At 40.3% G+C, this 19,726-nt stretch overlaps 1 protein-coding gene and 1 long non-coding RNA gene across 3 annotated transcripts in view; one reads left to right on the top strand and one right to left on the bottom strand.

The window, feature by feature from the left end:
• Nucleotides 1-19,726, top strand: part of TRPC5 (transient receptor potential cation channel subfamily C member 5) — a 249,785-nt gene that overhangs the window by 156,858 nt on the left and 73,201 nt on the right. The window lies entirely within an intron of this gene.
• On the bottom strand, nt 7-19,557 carry LOC116854874. 2 transcript variants are annotated; one of them, XR_004380236.1, is made up of 3 exons: nt 19,367-19,557; nt 5,870-5,970; nt 7-91 (listed from the first exon to the last, which is right to left on the bottom strand). It is a non-coding gene; the product is annotated as an uncharacterized LOC116854874 (long non-coding RNA). The 2 variants fall into 2 exon arrangements; XR_004380235.1 differs by having other exon boundaries at nt 19,410-19,557.

The following is a 19,726-nucleotide window of genomic DNA, read 5'->3' as shown; positions in this document are numbered from 1 at the left end:
ATATGGCGCTCTTGTTTTTGTTGGCAGTAAACTGCAATTATAATGACCACCAGAGAGACTGCCACCACCAAAAGAAAACAGCAAAGCAGATCTAATAATAGAAAAGAGAAACATAAAGATTAGTATTCTTGAGTCTTTATCCATCCTACAGGTTCTGGCTATAGGATAAGGTTGAAAGAGTATCCCTAGCTATGGATCCTCCTTTTTGATGGCCTTATAAGGATCTACTACTCATACTCTCTTTCCTTCATACTTCTCATCGTGATCTCTTCTTATAAGATTTGAGAACAAAGTAAGCGTAGATTTTTTTTGCCCATCTTTCTTGAACATCTCTATTGAAGAAGTTACACTCATTCAGAGTCTCTCAATTAATTCTGTCTTTTTTAGCACCTTTACTGCATTGCCATTTATACCTGGTGCTGTTAAATTCTTTGTGTTTTTAGTCTTCAATTCTTAAGGTTTCCAACTGGCCCTGCAGCCTGGGGAATTTGTGAAATCAAAGTTCCACAGTCTATGTCTTTTGCCAAATTTTGGACAACATCTGTTGTAAAATTAGTTCCTTGGTCATTTCCTATTACTGCCAATACTGTGTATCTAGCAACCAGTTCCTTCAATTTTGTCTAAAGGCATGAACATATCATTCTCATCTGCATGCCTGGTATGCTCTGCAAACCCTCTTCTTGAAGAAATTTATACTTTTTTAAGGCAAGGAAATTTATACTTCTATAAGGCAATATTCTTTGTTTAAACATCTAAAGTTTGGCCCTGTATCATCTACTTCATACACTGGTCTGGTTTAACATGCCCCACTCCTCTTAGAAATGAGTTTGTTGGGACCCCTGGGTGGCTCAGTCAGTTAAGCATCAGCCTTTGGCTCAGGTCATGATCCCAGGGTATTGGGACTGAGTCCTGCATTGCAGGGGGGGTTGGTCCTTGCTCAGGGGTGAGCCTGCCTCACCCTCTGCCTGCTGCTCCCCTGCTTGTGTACTCTCACTCTCTGACAAATAAATAAAATATTTTAAAAAAAGAAAAAAAAATGAGTTTGTTAGTAATTTGACATGTCTCATATTGCTTACTCACTTGTTTGTTTGCTTCATATATTTTTCCCCCTACTCTTCCCCCTCTGCTTACCTAGGAATATTCATGTCCAAACGCCATAAGGCTTCATGGGCGCATTCTGTGACCTTAAATTGAACTGACAAGGGAGGTGATTTGGGACTTGGGAGTCCCCAGGACTGCAGAGTCCACATTAGTTTTAGGGGTCAGATTGTCTCCTCTTTTACTCTAAACAGATTATTGTGTCTTCCTGTTCTGATGTGTTGGTACATGTCCTATATGAATTGCTGAAATTCTTTCAACAATTTCTTTTCTTATCTCCCTTCACCAGATTATTTTTCCTGCAATAGTCCAGTCTGTAATGTTCCATTTGTTATGGCATACATCTTCAGTCCATGGCTGATCAGTTTAGCTATATATACCTTTGACCAATTATTTCCTTAGGTACATATACACATTGAATTTCTAGCCACCAGTCCTACAAATGGGGCTGGTTTTTTTTTCTCTAGCCTCAGTTGAGCTTTTCCTAGTGGAAAGTATTAGGAAGCAGCCACCCACCTCACTCCTTTAGGATATTGCCAAATTTATCAATGCCCTATTTACAGCAGTTCTGACCAGAGTGGGGCCCAGCAAACCAAAGGCACTATCTCTGACTAACTGTACTCCTTAGACATTTATTGGAGTACAGAAAGATTGCCCAGATGATCTGTGATTTTCACATGGCACTTGCTGGTCTCCACGGGACCTGCTTTGACCCACTCAGTTATATACTATCTTCACTTAACATAAGTTCTTTTAGAACCACACTTTTTTTTTGGTCCAAAACCCTGACAGCAGACGTGAAGTTTGCCCCAAGAAGAGTCACAACCATGATGACCAGAAGGCATGATTATGGTTGTATAGGTAACTTTTCATCTGAAATGTAGGAGAATGGGCAGTGGAGGTTATTTTATTAGCTTAAAAAATCTCTGCATTTTGACTAGAGGAAAAAGCAGTCTGGTGGAAAGAAATAATGGAAAGAAATTATGAGAGGAATTTGGTATTAATGTAGAGTATGGATCAGAAAGGAAACACAGAAGAAAAGTGTGTGTTATATATTACTAGAGAGTACCATCACATTTTTCAAAGGAAGCAATAGTCTACTACAGTACCTATTGCGCAAGGGCACAAGAGAAATACACTCACACAAAACTGATTTAACTTCTGGCTTCTCCTTCACCTAGGTGTTTTGTTTTGTTTTGTTTTGTGTTCTCAGCATCTCTACCTCCCTCGAGGACTCTGTTATTCCTCTTCTTGCTCAATAGACATCCATTTATTCATCTATGTGTTTCATTCTATTTGACTCTCTCTCTATCTCCATCTTCCACTATCCCTTCCCACCATCTTTTCTTCTATCTCTCCCTAAACTGGGGAGAATTTCAAAAATAAATTATATTCCACTTATTGAATTGATATTGTATTGAAAAAGTTTTACATTATACAATCTGAATGTACAAAGCAGAGGGGTGGAACATTTCATAGTTTGCTGTTTTATAAAGATAAGTGTAATTGCTTTTTACTTATGCAAACCTTGATTTATTTCTTCAATCACTTGGTCACCTTTGAGGGAAAAAAAATACCAGACTTAGCCTTAACCCTGTTGACCATTGTGTTAACTAATCCAAAATTCCTAGCCTCAGAGCATCTTGGAACCTAGGACCTGGGGTGTTGGGGAAGACAAGAAGGGTGTTAAGAAACTGCTAAGTACTGCAGTACTAAGAAAGAGTAAGACTATAGCATCAGCTTATTCCAGTTGTGATAATTTTTTAAAGCAAGTAATCTCTGACAACTTAGTTTGCCTAAAAGGGATATGCTGGATAGCTTGTGCCTACCCCCAACTTATGTTAAGGGCCATTTAAAAAAAATATCTCTTAAGTCTTTGTTTTTATTATTATTTCTTTTTTTATCAGTATATAGCATTAAATTAGTTTCAGGCATATGACATAATAATTTAATATTTGCATATGTTAAAAGTGATCACCACAATAAATCTAGTTGCCCTCCATCACCATGCAGCTAACCCCCTTCACGCTTTTTTGCGCACAACACAATGCTCTTCTGCTCTGATAACCACCAACCTGTTCTCTTTATCTATGAGTTTTATTTTGTTTTCTTTATTCATTTGGTTTGTTGTTTAGGTCTCACATATAAGTGAAATCATATCGTATTTGTCTTTCTTTGCCCAACTTATTTCACTTAGCATAATACCCTCTCTAGATTCATCCATATTGTTGCAAGTAGCAAGATATCTCTTTTTAGGGCTGAGTAATATTCTGCTGTGTATATAAACCACATCTTCTTTTCCATTCACCCACTGATAGACACAGAAATTGCTTCCATACCTTGGCTATTATATAATGAACATGGGGTATGTGTATCTTTTCAAATTAGTGTTTTTTTCTTCAGATAAATACTCAGATGTAGAATCACTATATTATATCGTAGATCTATATTTTATTTTTTGAGGAAGCTCCATACTGTTTTCCATAGTGGCTACACCAATTTATATTTCCACCCACAATGTTTAAGGATTCATTAAGGGCCCTTCTATTAGCTGTTCCCTCTACCTGGGATCCCTTTTCCCAGGGGAAAAAAATGGCTTCTTGTCATTCTGGTCTCAGTTTAAATATCATCTCCGATTTCTCACCCTCCAACCTAAAACAGCTCCCCTAGCCATCCTTTCTTGTTATGCATGCAGTGCATTTTTGCATTATGATACCTATAGGCTAGAGGACAACTTTTGGCTTTTTCCTTCAGAAAATATTATCAGGTTGCTGCTGTGAATAGGCATAGCATGGAGTACAAAGTTAAGCCAGTTCACCAAAACCATGGTAAATAAAATGAGCAGCAGTCCACAAACCGAGAGAAAATATTCACAAAACATACATCTGACAAGGAACTTGTCAGAATATACAAAGAGCTTCTACTGGGAGGTGGGCAGTGGGTGAAGTGGGTGAATGGAGTCAGAATGTACAAACTTTCTATTATAAAATAAGTAAGTTATGGGGATGTAGCATACAGCATGGTGACTACAGTGAGTAATACTGTACTGCATATTTGAAAGTTACTAAGAGAGTAAATCTCAAAAATTATCATAGCAAGAAAAAATGTTTTCTAACTATGTATGTTAATGGATGTTAATGACATTTATTCTTGTGATCATTTTGCAATATACACAAAGATCAAATCATTCTGTCATATACCTGAAACTAATATACTGTTCTATGTCAATGACACCTCAATTAAAAAATAGTGCCCCTACACCTCAGTAATAAAAAGATAAACCAATTAAAAATAGGCAGAAGATCTGGACAGACATTTCACAAAGGAAGAAAAATAAATAGTTAATAAGCACATGAAAACATATTCAACATCATTAGTCATCAAAGAGATACAAATTAACATCACAATAAGACTACTAACTAAACTAGTTAAAATTAAAGACTGACAACACCAGATGCTGACAAAACTGTGGAGAAACCAGAATTCTCACACATTGCTGGTGGGATATAAAATGGTACAACCCTTTGAAAATGTCTGGCAGTTTCTTACAAAACTAAGCAAGCACCTACCTTGATTTCCAGCAATTTCACTCTGAGGTATTTAACCAAGAGAAATGAAATTCACATAAAGACTTTTAGAAGAATGGTTATAGCACCTTTATGCGTAACAGAAGAAAAAAAAAAAGAAAGAGCCCAGTTCAATCAAAAGGAGAATAGATAAAGAAAATGTGGTATATTCATACAATGTAATACTAATCAGCAAGAAAAAGAAAGCCACTACTGATAGGGACCAGAGCATGAACGAATATCAAAAACATTATACTTAACGAAGAAGCCAGACATGAGAGAATACCTACTGTAGGATTCCATTCATATGCAATTCTAAAAAATGCAAAATGACCTATGATGGAAAATAAATCAGAAAAGTGGTTGCATCTAGGGGAGAACTGATTGGGAAAAGACATAAGAGAACTTTCTTTTATAATATATATGGTACATATATATTATATGTATAATATATATAATATTCATATAATATATATATGATATAAGTTTCTTATATAATATATGATATATAATAATATGATGATTATATTTTAGATAGAATTTTGGGTTACAAAGGAATATGAATACACATTTGTCAAAACTCATTAAATAGTACTCATAAGATGTGTACATCTCATTGCATGTAAATTTTATTCCTTCCAAAACTGTAACCAAGCATAATCCCAGTCTCAAGAACCATATATGAGATGAGATGACATGCCCAAAAATAATTATTATAATAAACATTCACATGTGTAGACCTAGGTCTCTGGGAAATCCACTTGTCTTACATTAGGACGTCTATTCCTCACAGTAACCCTATGAAGTTATAGATAGGAGAATTGAGAATCAGAGAAATTAACAAAGTTGCCCACAGTCACGTGGTCAAGTAAAGATGCAGAACCAAAAGTCAGCCCAAGTCTGACTCCTAAAGTCCTATGCCAGAGGGCACCAATTCAGGTGCCTACATAGAGCAAAATCTGCCTTGTTAAGACCAGGGCCAACATCTCATTCTGAGCAGGGATAGAACTGAGAATGTTAGTCCCATTTGCCTTCCCTGGAAACTGGCTGAATTCCAAGTTGACTGTGAGCCCTAAGGCAGAGGGATGGAGACAACCTGATCAGTGCCCTCAGGGATCCTCATCATCTGTGAAAGAAATGCTGTGGCCATTTTAACTGCCCTTCCACTGACCTACTGAGTTGGCCCAAACGCTCAAACTACTCACCTGTGATAGAGCTGAGATGGATGAGAAAGTCAAGGTTCCAACCCGTGAATATTTTCTGGACTTTCACTTTCAAGCGGGAATGTGAACGCTCCTGTCACAAACTAAAAAACAAAAAGAAGGATAAACTGCAAAATCAATATGTAAAGATATTCCTGATCTGTGGAACAAGATGAACGAAAATTTCTGACAGCACAGAGCCTTTTCTAACTGAACTGGTCATCCTGAGCTTTTTTCATGAAACATTTGCTCTTTCTGGGCACAAGCTGAAGACGAAGTTTGGCGCCAAGGCAGAAGGACGCTACTGTGGAAAAGGAGAAATCTCGGTAACATTTGAGGTTGGTGTAATGGATTGGAAATCTGAGAACCCTGAAATTCAGGATTAGTTTTCTTCATCTGAAATCAGCTGAGCTCAAGGCTCCTTACTAAGCATGGAAAAACTGAGTGAAATTGCCCACAGTCTTATGGTATTCCAAGACAAATTCTCATTAGAGGAAAGGGAACTGCCACAAACACACTACCAGTCCCTCCTTCAAAATGGTACCTAGATTTTGTAGCTGGGAGGCTGTGGGGTTGCTAATGAGTTAATAAACTCAAAACTATCCCCAAAGGGCACTTTGGACAACGTGATTCTAAAACATACAAGGGTTTTCAAAGGACTCAGTATAGCCAAAACATCTTGAAAAACAAAACTGGGAGATATATACTGCCAGATATGAAGGCTAGCTATGTAATTTAGAGCTATGTAATTTTGACAGTGTGGTACAGGCACAAGGACAAACAAATCAACAGAACCATGACCTTATCTCATATCACATACCAAAATTAATAATAATAATTGTAAATGGGTCATAGACCTAATATGAATGATAAAACAATAAATCTCCAACAGCAAACCATAGGCAAATATTATCTTGACCTTCTTATTTGACACAAAAAATATTAACTATGAAAGAAGACTGATAAACTGGACTTCATAAAAATAAATAATTTCCATTTATTAAAAGACCCCTTAAGAGGGTGAAAAGGCCAACCACAGACTAGAAAAATATATTCACAGTATGTATGTGTATATCTAACGAAGGACTTGTATCCAGTATATACATAATTTACAGTCTTTCAAATCAGTAAGAAAAAGAGAATTCAATTTTTAAAAAAACAAAAAAAAGTTTACAAGAATTAAATGGCACTTCACAGATGAGAACATCCAAATGGCCTACAAGCATATGAGTAGGTTTCATTACTGCACATCAGAAAAACGCAAATTAAAACCACCATAAGACAAACAAAACCCCACCAAAGAATAGCTAAAATGGAAAAAAACCTGACAGTACCAAGCGTGGAGAAGAATATGGAGAAACTGGAACGCTCATACATTGTTGGTGAAGTGTTAACTGGTATATGTACTTTAGAAAACTGTTTGACAGAGATGCCTGGGTGGCTCAGTTGGTTAAGCATCTGCCTTAGACTCAGGTCATGATCCCGGGGTCCTGGGATGGAATCCTGCAGCAGGCTCGTTGCTCAGCAGGGAGCCTGCTTCTCTTTCTGCCTGCTGCTCCCTCTGCATGTACACATACTCTCTCTAAATCTCTCTCTGATGAATAAATAAATATCTTTTTAAAAAGGAAACCTTCTGGGCGCCTGGGTGGCTCAGTGGTTGAGGCCTCTGCCTTCAGCTCGGGTCATGGTCTCGGGGTCCTGGGATCGGGTCCCGCATTGGGCTCTCTGCTCAGTGGGGAGCCTGCCTCCTCCTCCTGTCTCTCTCTGCCTGCCTCTCTGCCTGCTTGTGATCTGTCTGTCAAATGAATAAAAAAAAAAAAGGAAACCTTCTGACAGTATCTACTAAAACCAAACACACCTCTATCCCATGACCCTGCCATTCTATTCCTAAATATCCAAAAGAAAAATGTACAAATGTCCCTCCCAAAAAAATGTACAAGAATGTTAAAAGAAACCAGATGCATAAAAGCACATATTGTATAATTCCATTTACATGAAATTTTAAAACAAGTAAACAAGTCTATGGAATGGAAGTGAATGAAGTGGTTACCTTTGGGTAGGAGTTATTGACTGGCAAGGGATATGAAAAAGCTTTCTGGGGTGCTAGAAAGCTTCTACATCATAATATGATTACATATGTGTTAAAAAATTCAGTTGTACCCTTAAAATTTGTGTGCTTCACTGTATGTGTGCTATATCTCGGAAAAAAATGTTTCACTTTTAACTTTGGGTCTCTATCCTGGTAAAACCAGTAAGGACAGCAAGACGGTGATGAGAGTCTTGTCGGTGTTTAGCAAACCAGTCATCACAGCCAATGACAATGGAATGACATCTGAAGGTACAGAGCAGAGTCCATTTGGCTCATGTGCTAAGTAAAGCAAGAGAGCCTTATAGCTAGATATAGTTATACCCTGACACAAGATGAGATGACTCACATCTTACAAGTAGCTCAGAAACACAGCTGGCACAGAGAGCAAGCTGGCCATCTGATAACTAGGGTCTTTAACCCCACAGGTTTTTATTAATCTCACTCTTAGGACATTTTTGTCAGCACAACTAATCAAGAGTCATCGATTTTCTTTTAACTGATAGTCCTACCCCACTACTTTGTGATGCTTATAACTAGCAAACTGGCAATAAGTGTCTAACAGTAGGATGGAAAAGGAGCAAAGGAATCCCAAATCTTCTGGGTCTATGTTTATAGTCGATAAGCTTCTCTGCATCAGGCAAGGTAAATTAGTTCATATCCAAGGGGAACAGAGGCACTTATGTGGCGAGATTAAAATGCACCTTTGGTGAGTATAGGTGCCAGGTTCCTATCTACAAACATTAAATTTTTTCATAATGCTCTCTTCTCCGGTGCTGCAGTACCATTTGAATACATGCATTCAATACAGATTTAAAAAAAAACACACGCAGATATCCAGACATTACTTTTCATTGCTGTCCCCACCCCTGAGGAAAACATCAAGAGGTCCTTGTTCCCAAAGGCCAAATCTTAAAATTTTTAAAAAGATTTTATTTATTTATTTATTTATTTATTTATTTATTTGACAGAGAGAGCAGGAGCTGGGAACGGAACAGAGGAAGAGGGACAAGCAGGCTCCATGCCCGGTGCATAGCTTGACACAGGGCTCGATCTCATGACCCTAAGATCATGACCTGAGCCGAAATCGAGAGTCAGACACTTCACTGACTGAGCCACCCAGGCACCCTGACAAATTTTATAATTTTGACATAGCTGGTGCTCTCTGGGGGGTTCCAATGAGCACAACAGTGTTTACCCTTTAAACTCTTCTTTTAAAGTGACAAACCTTTGCCTTTAAAAAAAAAAAAAGCTGTGTGCAATAAGGCATTTGCCTGTTATAGGATCTGACATTTAAAATCCCCATGAGCCATCTTTAATTTATCAAGAGAGAAAGGAAAGAATTGTGCAGCTGAAGAGCTAAACATGGTCCCTTCTTGAAAATATATGAAAAATTCAAAACAGAAACTGGAAAGAGAGGGAGTAGGAAACGTCCTTATGGTCAATTTAAACTGAATTGTACTGAATTTCTTTCCTCCTCCTCCAAATTTGTTCACTGCTGCAGAGAGAATCACAAATTCTTGCTTACCCTTCTGAAAACCAACTTAGTCACTGGAGAAAAACAACCGCTTTTGAAAATGTATCTCTTGGTTATTTTCCTAGACAGACAAAGAATTTCCTCAAAACTGTTCAAACAGGAGAACAGCTCCCCATCTTGACTTGGGGGGACCTAGCATAGAATTGTCCCTAAATCTTGGCTTCAGAGCTATACTACTTCTAGAAAGATTCTTGGCTTTTAAATATTACCAGTGCAGAGGACAGGGTCTAAAATAAGGGAAATAAGAACAAAACTTGGAAGTAACAGGAAAAGAGATTCTATTTTCACATCTTCTCTCAGCTTTCTGAGAAGGAAAAAGGCAAGTCACCATTGTTTGTATATTTTCTTTGGGAGAAACAGTCACATGATGCTAGTGGTTGTAAGGGTAGGCTCTGTGTCAAAGAGATCTGTGTTTGAATCTCAACTTTTCCACTTACTACCTTCCAGGTAGAAGGTAGGGTACTAGAGTACTGCCTTACTGTGGTTGTAAGGCTACTCTGCCTCAGTTTCTCATCTGCAAAATGAAGGTAATAACAGTAGTGAGAACAACATGAGTTAATATACACAATGAGTTTAGAAAGGTGCCTGGTATAAAGGAAGCTCTTAATAAATGTTAGCTAATGTAATTGTTCTGGAGAAATTCTGGGATCTGCAAAACGGTGTGTGGTGTATCCCAGGTACTGACTAGTGACCCCCTGAAGGTAGAAGGGGAGGTAGCTGCAGATACTACAGAAACTGAAAGGAAGAACCAGAGATAACAATTTATCTCACAGAACTAACATGACTCTGAACTTGGATAAAGGTATGAGGGAGCAGGACTATCTTGTGACTCTTGCTCACAGGTCACCCATTCAGAAGACCTGAGGCCAATCAGGGAAGGCTCCTTGAGGATTAGTGGATCTTCCAAGCCTAACTCCTTGCTTTTGAAGCACACACTCACTTTGGCTCCTAGTTCTGGCAGGGAGAAGCTGGCTACACATCAAGACTGCTCATTGGCTATTCCTCCAGTAGAACCAGCTGTGTGGAAACGGCCCTCTGCTTGGTCTTATGACAATGGATCTTTCAAAGCATTAACTAGCTTATTCCTTGGAAACATTTACTTGGAAAGTAATTGGCAAAGTCATTGAGGCAAGATAATGAAGGCCATTACCCTGTGTCTAGCATGACTTCACCTGAACCGAGCCCAGACTTCGAGATCTTCCTGCGTGAATTGTTTAGGTAAGAAAAGGAGCATTATACATAGATCTTTCTATACTTTTTATTCTCCACCATCCTAGCCTGGATTTCACCCTGAGTTTCACGAATACATCTCAGAAATTTGACAAGAGCAAGACTGAGCACCAGTCGTGGCCTCCTCTCTGTTTCTGTGCCAAATGCCAGCTTGCCAGGAGAGAACCAGTTTGTTTCTTTTTCCACCTGGAACAAAGATCAGAGGCCGTATAGTTCTTCCTTCTGTCTGCAAATGTACTTACTACTTATCCACCAAAGGAGAAGTGCTTCTGTTTTTAATGATCTCAAAATAAGATTCCATACCCTCCCTTAGTAGTTCACCCATATTTCATAGTTTCTGTCCTCTGCTAATTATATCCTCAAGTACCTTCATATACATTAACTTATTTATCCTGATAACATCCAGTGCAAAATGATTATTCCTTTTTTATGATGGAGGAAGTGAAGACCCAACACAGATAAGGGTCTTGCTGGGATTACACAGCTGGTTAGTAGCAGAGCAAGAGTGAGAATCTGATTCTTTGGCCTCTCCACCCTCTGTGCTGTCCCTTACACTGTGGTCCCCTAGTAATATTCTGGGCCACTCTTAATCACCAACAGAATAAAAAACTGTTAAGATGGCATTGAGAACAGCATATGGCCATCGTATATGTCTTACCAAGTGACTCATAGGCCACAAGTCTCCTTGAGGATAACCATCTCATTGTCCTCATCCTGTTGTTCCCAGAGTGTACCTATAGTCGGAACATTCTAGTAAGAAGGAAAGATACCAAAAACCTATATGAACATTAAAATCACCCAACGACTATATGTTGCTCCATGGAAATAAAAAATAAGACTTCTCCATTTTGGACCTCTGAGATAAATACAATCAGAATAAACTGGAAAAAGGGAGGCACAGAAAACATTTCTTAATATCCTATACAGAAAAATGCTTTGCCCTTGGACATGAATTTATTGTTTCCTTTCCCTCTGAAGATTTCATTCCTCTACCTCTCAAGGTTCATAAAGGGGCCAAAGGTTAGCAATTTAAACATGGGTGAAGAGCTCATCCCATTACCTATATGCTTGGGGCTCAGAAAAGCACATCAGGGTCCCAGTTCTTTGGTCTGGCAAGAGCCCTCAAATGGAGTTGTCCTTTCAAGATTCAGTATTCAGGATTCTTCAGTTTTCTTTTTTAAATATTAGCTAGAGGCAGGGGAATCTCAAGACAGTTTTGCTCTATGAGAACAAAATCTCTCTACCTCATGGCTGATATTACCAGGTTAAATATTTCTGTTCTAAAACACATTTTGGGGCACAGGTGGCTCAGTTGGTTAAGCATCTGCCTTCGGCTCAGGTCATGATCCCAGGGTCCTGGGATCAAGCCCCACATCGGACTCCCTACTCAGCAGGGAAGTTTGCTTCTCCTTCTCCCTCTGCCCCCTGCCTGCTCATGTGCTTTCTCTCCTGCTTACTCTGTCTCTCAAATAAAATCTTTAAAAACAGATAAAACACACACTTTTAATGAAATGTAATGGTGACTCCACTTAAGTACCCTTGCCCAAGTCCCCAGTGGCCTCCACACTTGACATGATTGATCACTCCCCAGGTCCTCCTCTGTTCCACCTATAATTACTTCCTTAGTGATCTGCAGGCTGAAAATAATACCTATAACACAGATGACTCCCCAGTTTATTTAGCTAATTCAGACCTTCCTCCAGAATTTCATCCTTGTTTATCTAATTGCTTTCATGCTGACCTGTGATATCTGAAACTCAGTATATCCAAAACTGGATCCTTGGTCTACCCTCCAAAACTTACTCTACCTACACCCTTCTCTAGCTCGGTAGATGACAACTCTAGCTTTCTCACTACTCAAAAAAATCTTGAGTTTATCTTTGACTTTTTTCTTTTCCCCACAATCCACAGCCGATATCCTTTTGGCTCTGCCTTCAAAATACATTCAAAACTAATAACTTGTCATTGTGAGCCACCAGCATCTACCTCTCACCCTGATTATTTCAACAGCCTCCTCACAGGATTCCCTTTGCCTTACCCCAGTGTCTTCGTAATACAATGGCCCAAGTGAGCCCTTTAAAATGTAAGTCAGAATTAAGCATCCAACTCTTGATTTCGGCCCAGGGTCATAAGATTGAGCCCTGAGTTGGGCTCTGCACTGGGTGTGGAGCCTACTTAAATTTCTCTCTCTCCTCCCTCTGCTCCCCCCCAAGCGCTCTCTCTCAAAAATAAAATAATAAAATAAAATAAAATAAAAGTCAGACCATATCTCCTCCTTTAATAGTTCTGCATGTCCTTCAGAGTAAAGCCCAGATCCTCATAATGGCCTACACAATATAGTCTATAACTTCATTTCTACTTCTTTACCCCTCCCTCCATTCCAGCCCACTGTGGCCACTTTGCCATTCCCCAAACTCACCAGGAACACTTCCTCTGTACGCCCTTTACACTGGCTATTACTTCTGCCTGGAATGTTCTTTGCTCAATATCTGAATGGCTAAACTCCTCACCTCCTTCAAACTCTTTGCTTACATCTCTCCTTCTCAATGAGAGCTACGCGTACCATCCTTTTGAAAACTTAACTTCCCCCTCCCCACCTGGCACTCCTGAGCCTTCCTTATTCCTTATCTATTCTGCTCTACCTTTTCCTTTTTCTTAGAACTGGTCACCTTCTATATATATTGTATAGTTTACTTATTTATTATGATTATTATTTGTTTTATGGCTCCCCCCTTCAGAAGGTAAACAACAAGATAGTGATCTCTGTTTCATTTAAGCATGCACAGTGGGTACTCAATAACTATTTGTTGAATGAATAATAGAACTAATAATTCCTCACATTTTTTATAAGACTTTATACTTTTTCTACTGTTTTCACATTGTATCTCATTTGATCTTCACAGTTACCATATACTATGGACAGGGCAACACAGTGTTCATTTACCTTCATCTTACATTTAGGAAAACTGACACCCAGAGAGGCAAAATGATCTATCCAGAGTCACATAGCTGGAATGTGGTAGAACCAGAAGACTAGTTCTGTGCTCTTTTTCCATAGCCCCCAACATTGTACAGCAAGGTCCCCAGGCCTCAAGCCAAGGCCTTCCAGATCTTTTGTTAGGACAGAGATATGGTCTGCTTAAGCCATTAACCCGATGCCTTGAAGCTGAATGTTCTTCACCAGCTCATGGAAATACAAACACATGAAGTCATCTAAAGCTTATGCAGGGAGTCACCATGTGCATGTCAGAGAAAATAATGTTATTCCCACATGGCGTCCTCTCCAAGAAAGAAAGCAACGCTTGAATCTACCAGCTGCTCAGTGGAATAAATCATTCGCCTCTTCCCAACCAGCTCTGTCTTCCTCTTGTATTACACAGTGAACCAAACAGTTCCCCAAAGCAACCTAACAGCAAAAAGCAGGAAATTGCAGTCCAAGAAGGCACTACCTAAAGTGCATCCTAATGGTCTCCTCCACTGTGCCACCACTTGAGCCACTGATTATCCGTGCTGAAACCTCTCCCCCTTTATCACTGCCATACGAGCAGAGTGGAGACCGTCCCTTTAAATGTACCACTGAAGAGGAAGCTGGTGTTTATTTGGCAGGGGTAAGGGGAACAGGATACTTCATGCTTGGCACATTGCTACCATTGGCATCCAATCCAGAAGCTGCTACATTCTGCAGGGGTGGCAACTATTTTGTCCTCGGGATAACATAGTGGAAGATATAGCTATATTTACATACAGGCTTTTTAACAGAGACACCTGTCACCCCTGGTAAGCTTACAGGAGGCAAAAGAAATGGCACAGCCAGGAAAAGGCAAGCCAAGTTCTTGGTGCCTTCTGGCAATGGAATCCACAGTAACAGAGAGGAAGGCCTGATTTCTTTCGCTGGTCCCCCAAATGTCATTATAACATGGATGTATCCAGTAACTCTCCCAAGAATTCCTAAGGAGACCAGGTTTTTCTTCAATGTCTTCATCCTTTGATCACAGAAAATCAAGTGGTTGAGGTTTGACTCTAGTATCAAGTCAGCTCTGCTGCCAGGCTCAACAGACTTCCCCTAATGAGACAACGAGCATCAGGCCAGTAGATAAACCTCAGGCTGCAAACAGAAGTGTCAACGCAAGTGCAGTCTACCAAATGCCTGATGGACTTCAGATAACGTATGCATGGAAACAGCTCTGAAAGCTACAGACACAGAAACAGTCTCAGCTACACAGACATGTACTGAAGTATATGACACTGAGCAAGTAGGCAAGATGGAGGGAAGAGATTCTCTTCAAAGGGGAAAAATAAGGGATTTGGAGACAAAGAAACCTGAGTTTAAGTTGAAAAGTTTTCTTACCTTCAGCAGGTCACTTAAGTATGCCGTAACACTTTTCCTGGTCTGAAAATAGGGTGATGGTAAGACCTTGAGCAAGTATTACTTATGTAATTTCGACAACTTTTAATTGTGGGGAGAGGCCCCTTTACTGTAGCTTAAAAAATAACAGCATGGCTTTTGAATTCAAACATTCTGAATTTTGGTTTAAACTCTACCTTTGACAATGACCATATGGCATTAAGGAAGGCACTTCTCTCTAAACCTGAGTTTATTCATCTGCACATCAGGGAGGATGGTAACACCTATCTCAAATAGATATAATAATCCAATGAAATAATGTTGAAAACGTGTTTCATAAACTATAAAAGAAACTATAGACTATAAATGTGCTTTTTAAGCTCCAAGGCAAAGAAAAGTTTTCTTTAAAAGGCCTTGACTAGAGTGTCCAGTCAGTCTGGTTTGCCAGGGACCGAGGGATTCTCCAGGACCCAGAACTTTCAGTGCTAAATATGGAAAGTCTTGGGAAAACTGGAATAAGCTGGTTAGCCTAGTCTTGACTAGTCCTTAACAAAGTGAAGGGCCTAAACAGGCCTTAACCGGGATGATGAGGCCTTAACTAGATGTGAAGACTTAACTAGATGTAAGGCCCTGGCTTCACCTTAACTAGGTTTTAACCAGGCATTAACTGGTCTTAGGCTCTGGCTAGGACTTAACTACAGTCTGACTAGGGCATAACTAAGTTTAGCCCCTTCTGGGCCTTAACTGGGCTGAATAGACCTTAAACAGACTTGGGTCCTTGTTACACCTTAAATGAGACTCTGGCTATCTATACCTTCTCTAGACCTAGGGTCCTGGCTAGGCTTAGTCCATGGCTAGACTTTAATTGGGATTCAAATAGACCTTAACTAGTCTTGGGCCCTGACCAGGACTCAGCTGAACTTATTAGGCCTTAACTGAGCTGACTGACTTTAACTGGGTTGATTAAGTCTTAACTGGACTTAGAACCCTGATATCCCCTAACTAGATTCTGACTATGGGTTCTCTAGATTTAGGCTACAGCTAGGACTTATTGAGACTCCAACTATACCTTAACTACATTTTGACCCTGGCTAGGGCTTAAATGGGTTCTAGCGAGGCCAAAACTATGTTTAGACCCTGGTTAGACCTTATATGAACTAGATAAGCTTTAAGCAGTCTCAGGCTCTGACTAGGCCTGAACTGAACTCTGACTAAGCCTTAGCTGAGCCCTGACTATGCCTTAACTGGGTGATGAAGCCTTAACAGGGCTTTGGCTCTAGCTGGGCCTTAAATTAACTAATTAGGTCTTAATTGGACAAACTATCCCTTAACTAGTCTCGGGCCCTTGCTATACATTAACTAGACTCGTAGGTTCTGGCTACACTTTCACTAGGCTCTGACTAGGCCTGAACTAGGCTTTAGCCCCAGTTAGGCCTCAGTTGGGCTGACTAGCTTGTAACTAGGTTAAGGTTCTGGGAATACCTTAACAAGACTCTAGCCAAGCCTTAACTAGGTTCTGACTAGCTTTGAGTAAGCTTAGGCCCTGGACCCTAACCCTAACCCTAACCCTGATGAGATCTAAACCATGTTGGTTAGCTTTTAACCAGTCTAGGCCCTAGCCATACCTTAACGAGATATTGGCCAGAGATTAACCAGACTCTGACTAGAATTTAACAAGCTTAGGTCCTAGACCTACCTCAAGTAGTTTCTAACTGAAACTTAAGTAGATTTTGGCCCTAACTGGTCTCTGATTAAACATAAACTAGGCTTAGGACTTGGCTAGTCCTTAAAATACTCTGATGAGATTTTAACCATGTTGGTTAGCTTTTAAATAGGCATAGGCCTTGATATATTTTAGCAAGACTCTGGCTAGGCCTTAACAGGGCTCTGACTAGGTTTTATAAGTGTAGGTCGTGCATCCACCTTAGGTAGTTTCTGACTAAAACTTAAGTAGATTTTGGCCCTAACTGGTCTCTGACTGAGCATAAACTAGGTTTAGACTATGGCTTGTCCTTATCATACCTGATGGGATCTTAACCCTGTCAGTTAGCTTTTATTTAGGCTTACACCTATAGCTATACCTTAACAAGATACTGGTCAAGCCTTAACCAGGCTCTGACTAGAATTTAATAAGCTTAGGGCCTGGATCTACCTTAAGTAGTTTCTGACTAAAACTTAAGGAGATTTTGGGCTTAACTGGTCTCTGACTAAACATACACTAAGCTTAGGACCTGGCAGAACCTTAAGAAAACTCTGATAGGTGCTACACCCGCTTTGGCTGAGTCTAACTGTACTCTGACTAGTCATTAACTACATTTAGGGCCCTGGCTACGTCTTAACCAGACTCTGACTAGACCTTAACTATGTTTAGGCCCTGGCAAGGCCTTAACTGTGTTATCTAGACTTTAACTGGGCAACTAAGCCATAAGTAGGCTTAGGCTCTGGTTACATCTTAACTGGGCTGACTAGCCCTCAATAGGGATGACTAGGCCTTAACTAGGCCTTGAACCTGGCTGTGCCCTGGCCAGGCCTAATTATGCCAGGGCCATGGCTTCATTGGGTTTCAGCCCCAGCTAGGCCTTATCTAGACTGTGCTCCTGGATAGACCCTGGGTTTGCCTTAATTAACCACTGCTTAGGTCTTGGCTAAATTGCAGTTAATAGGACTGTATATGCCTAAGGCTTCTTTACTAAGAGTAACCTCAATCAAAAACTCTTTTAGCCCTCACCTCCCCTAGTTTACATGTGCCATTACCTCAGTTACCCTGCAGTTTCAGGCAGCCCTCTGGGTCGTAAAAAGGAGTGGACATAATCCCACCTTATCCAACTGCAACAGGAAATAAGCTACTTCTAGCCTCACTGCAGCCAGATGTATTTAGTGTCACAAAGGAAGCAATCACTGAATTGATAACCCCCAAGAAACCAGGGCAAACTCTTTCAGATGACACTCCACCTGGAAGTAAATCTTTTCATTCAGTCAAGATGGTCATTCTACTGCTTCCAGGACACCTGCATTTTGTAACAAGTTTATAACAGATCTAGAAGAATGGCTTCCCAAGGGCAGGAGATATAGCTACAGCTTTTTCCCATAATGTACAATTGGGAATTAAAAAGAAAGATAGCAGGGTGCCTGGGTGGCTCAGTCAGTTAAGTGTCTGGCTCTTGATTTTGTCTGAGGTCATGGTTGCAGGGCTGTGAGACAGAGCCCCACATTGGCTGTCCCTCCCCCACTCCTGACCTCCCATCAGAAGGAAGAGGAGGAAGAGGAGGAGAAGGGGAGGAGGAGGAGGTGGAAAAGGAGGGGGAGGAGGAGGAAGAGGAAAGGAAGAAGAAGAAGAAAGATAGCTAACATACCATAACTGCAGTAAAAGGAGTATAAGCTTCATAAGGCTGAACTCAGAACATTTGTCTATTTTGGCTTCACTAATCATTTTCGTCATCCTTATCAACTTAAATAAGCCTGTAGAGTCCTATTAACCCCTTCAAGTACAGGATGACTCAGGATCAACCCTGAATGAACTGACTGAAATTTGTGGATACTCTTCTGGGCAAAGTGGGCAAATAGCCCTCCTCAAAGGATAGTGCCTGAATAGGGCCTGTTCTTGTAGGATATAATCATTTCTTACATTAGGCTGTGTGTAGTAGTAGGTCAAAGGAACTGATCTGGGCACCAGATCAGGAAATCTGTACATTCATTCATTCATTCATCCCATTAAAATGTATTGTTCACCTGCTTTGTTCCAAATATGGTCCTAGGGCCTGGCGATATGATGATAAGCACAAATAACCACAGCTCTAGCCCTCGTGGAGTTTTCATTCTACAGACAAAACCAAGGGAAGGTCTGCACAGCCATTAGTTGAAGCCTAAATTAAAACAATCTACAGGGATGCCTGGATGGCTCAGTTGGTTAAGCATCTGCCTTTGGCTCAGGTCACGATCCCAGGGTCCTGAGATTGAGCACCATGTCCAACTCCCTGCTCATAGGAGAGTCTGCTTCTCCCTCCTCTCTGCCTGCTGCTCTACCTAACTGTGCGTGCTCGCTCTCTCTCGCTCTGTGTGTGTGTGTGTGTGTGTGTGTGTGTGTGTCAGGTAAATATATAAAATCTTTTAAAAATTTTTAAAAATAAAACAATCTACAAAATCACAGGGCAAAGTCAAAAGCAATGGGCACAACTCTAAATGAAAGAATAGGTGTAGGAATTCAGGGGCAAATGGCCAGGTGGTCATAAAAACGGACAGCAGCAACAAATGAATATCATCCTCACTTTAAAAAGAAGGAAACAGAGATTTGCTAAAGATCACCTGGCTGTAAGCGGCAGAGACAGGATTCCAACCCAGAACTGACCTACTCCAGAGCCGAAGGGCTTTCCAGGGCCACCACACTCCAGGACTGATGTCTGGCCTTAGAAATCTCAGGAAACAAAGGAAAGAGGCTTAAGGATCTTCAAATTCCTCTATTAAAGCCGCTCATCACCAGCTTAGTCCTTCTTCAGTTCTGCCTGCTTCTGGATGATGGGGCAGGCAGGGATATGGTTTTTATGGGAAGGGGGCAGTGAAAATCCGGTGATAAGCCTCAAGGGGTGTGGCACGGACAATGGCCGAAAATAAAATGATGGTTACAATTGTATAAAACCTTTGGGCTATCACCAATTTTGTGGGAAC

Source organism: Lontra canadensis, unplaced genomic scaffold (assembly GCF_010015895.1).
Source record: "Lontra canadensis isolate GAN:19392208 unplaced genomic scaffold, GSC_riverotter_1.0 scaffold96, whole genome shotgun sequence".
Lineage (NCBI taxonomy): Eukaryota > Metazoa > Chordata > Mammalia > Carnivora > Mustelidae > Lontra > Lontra canadensis.
The sequence above is the reverse complement of the archived record's forward strand: the minus strand, read 5'-3'. Positions and strand labels throughout refer to the sequence as shown.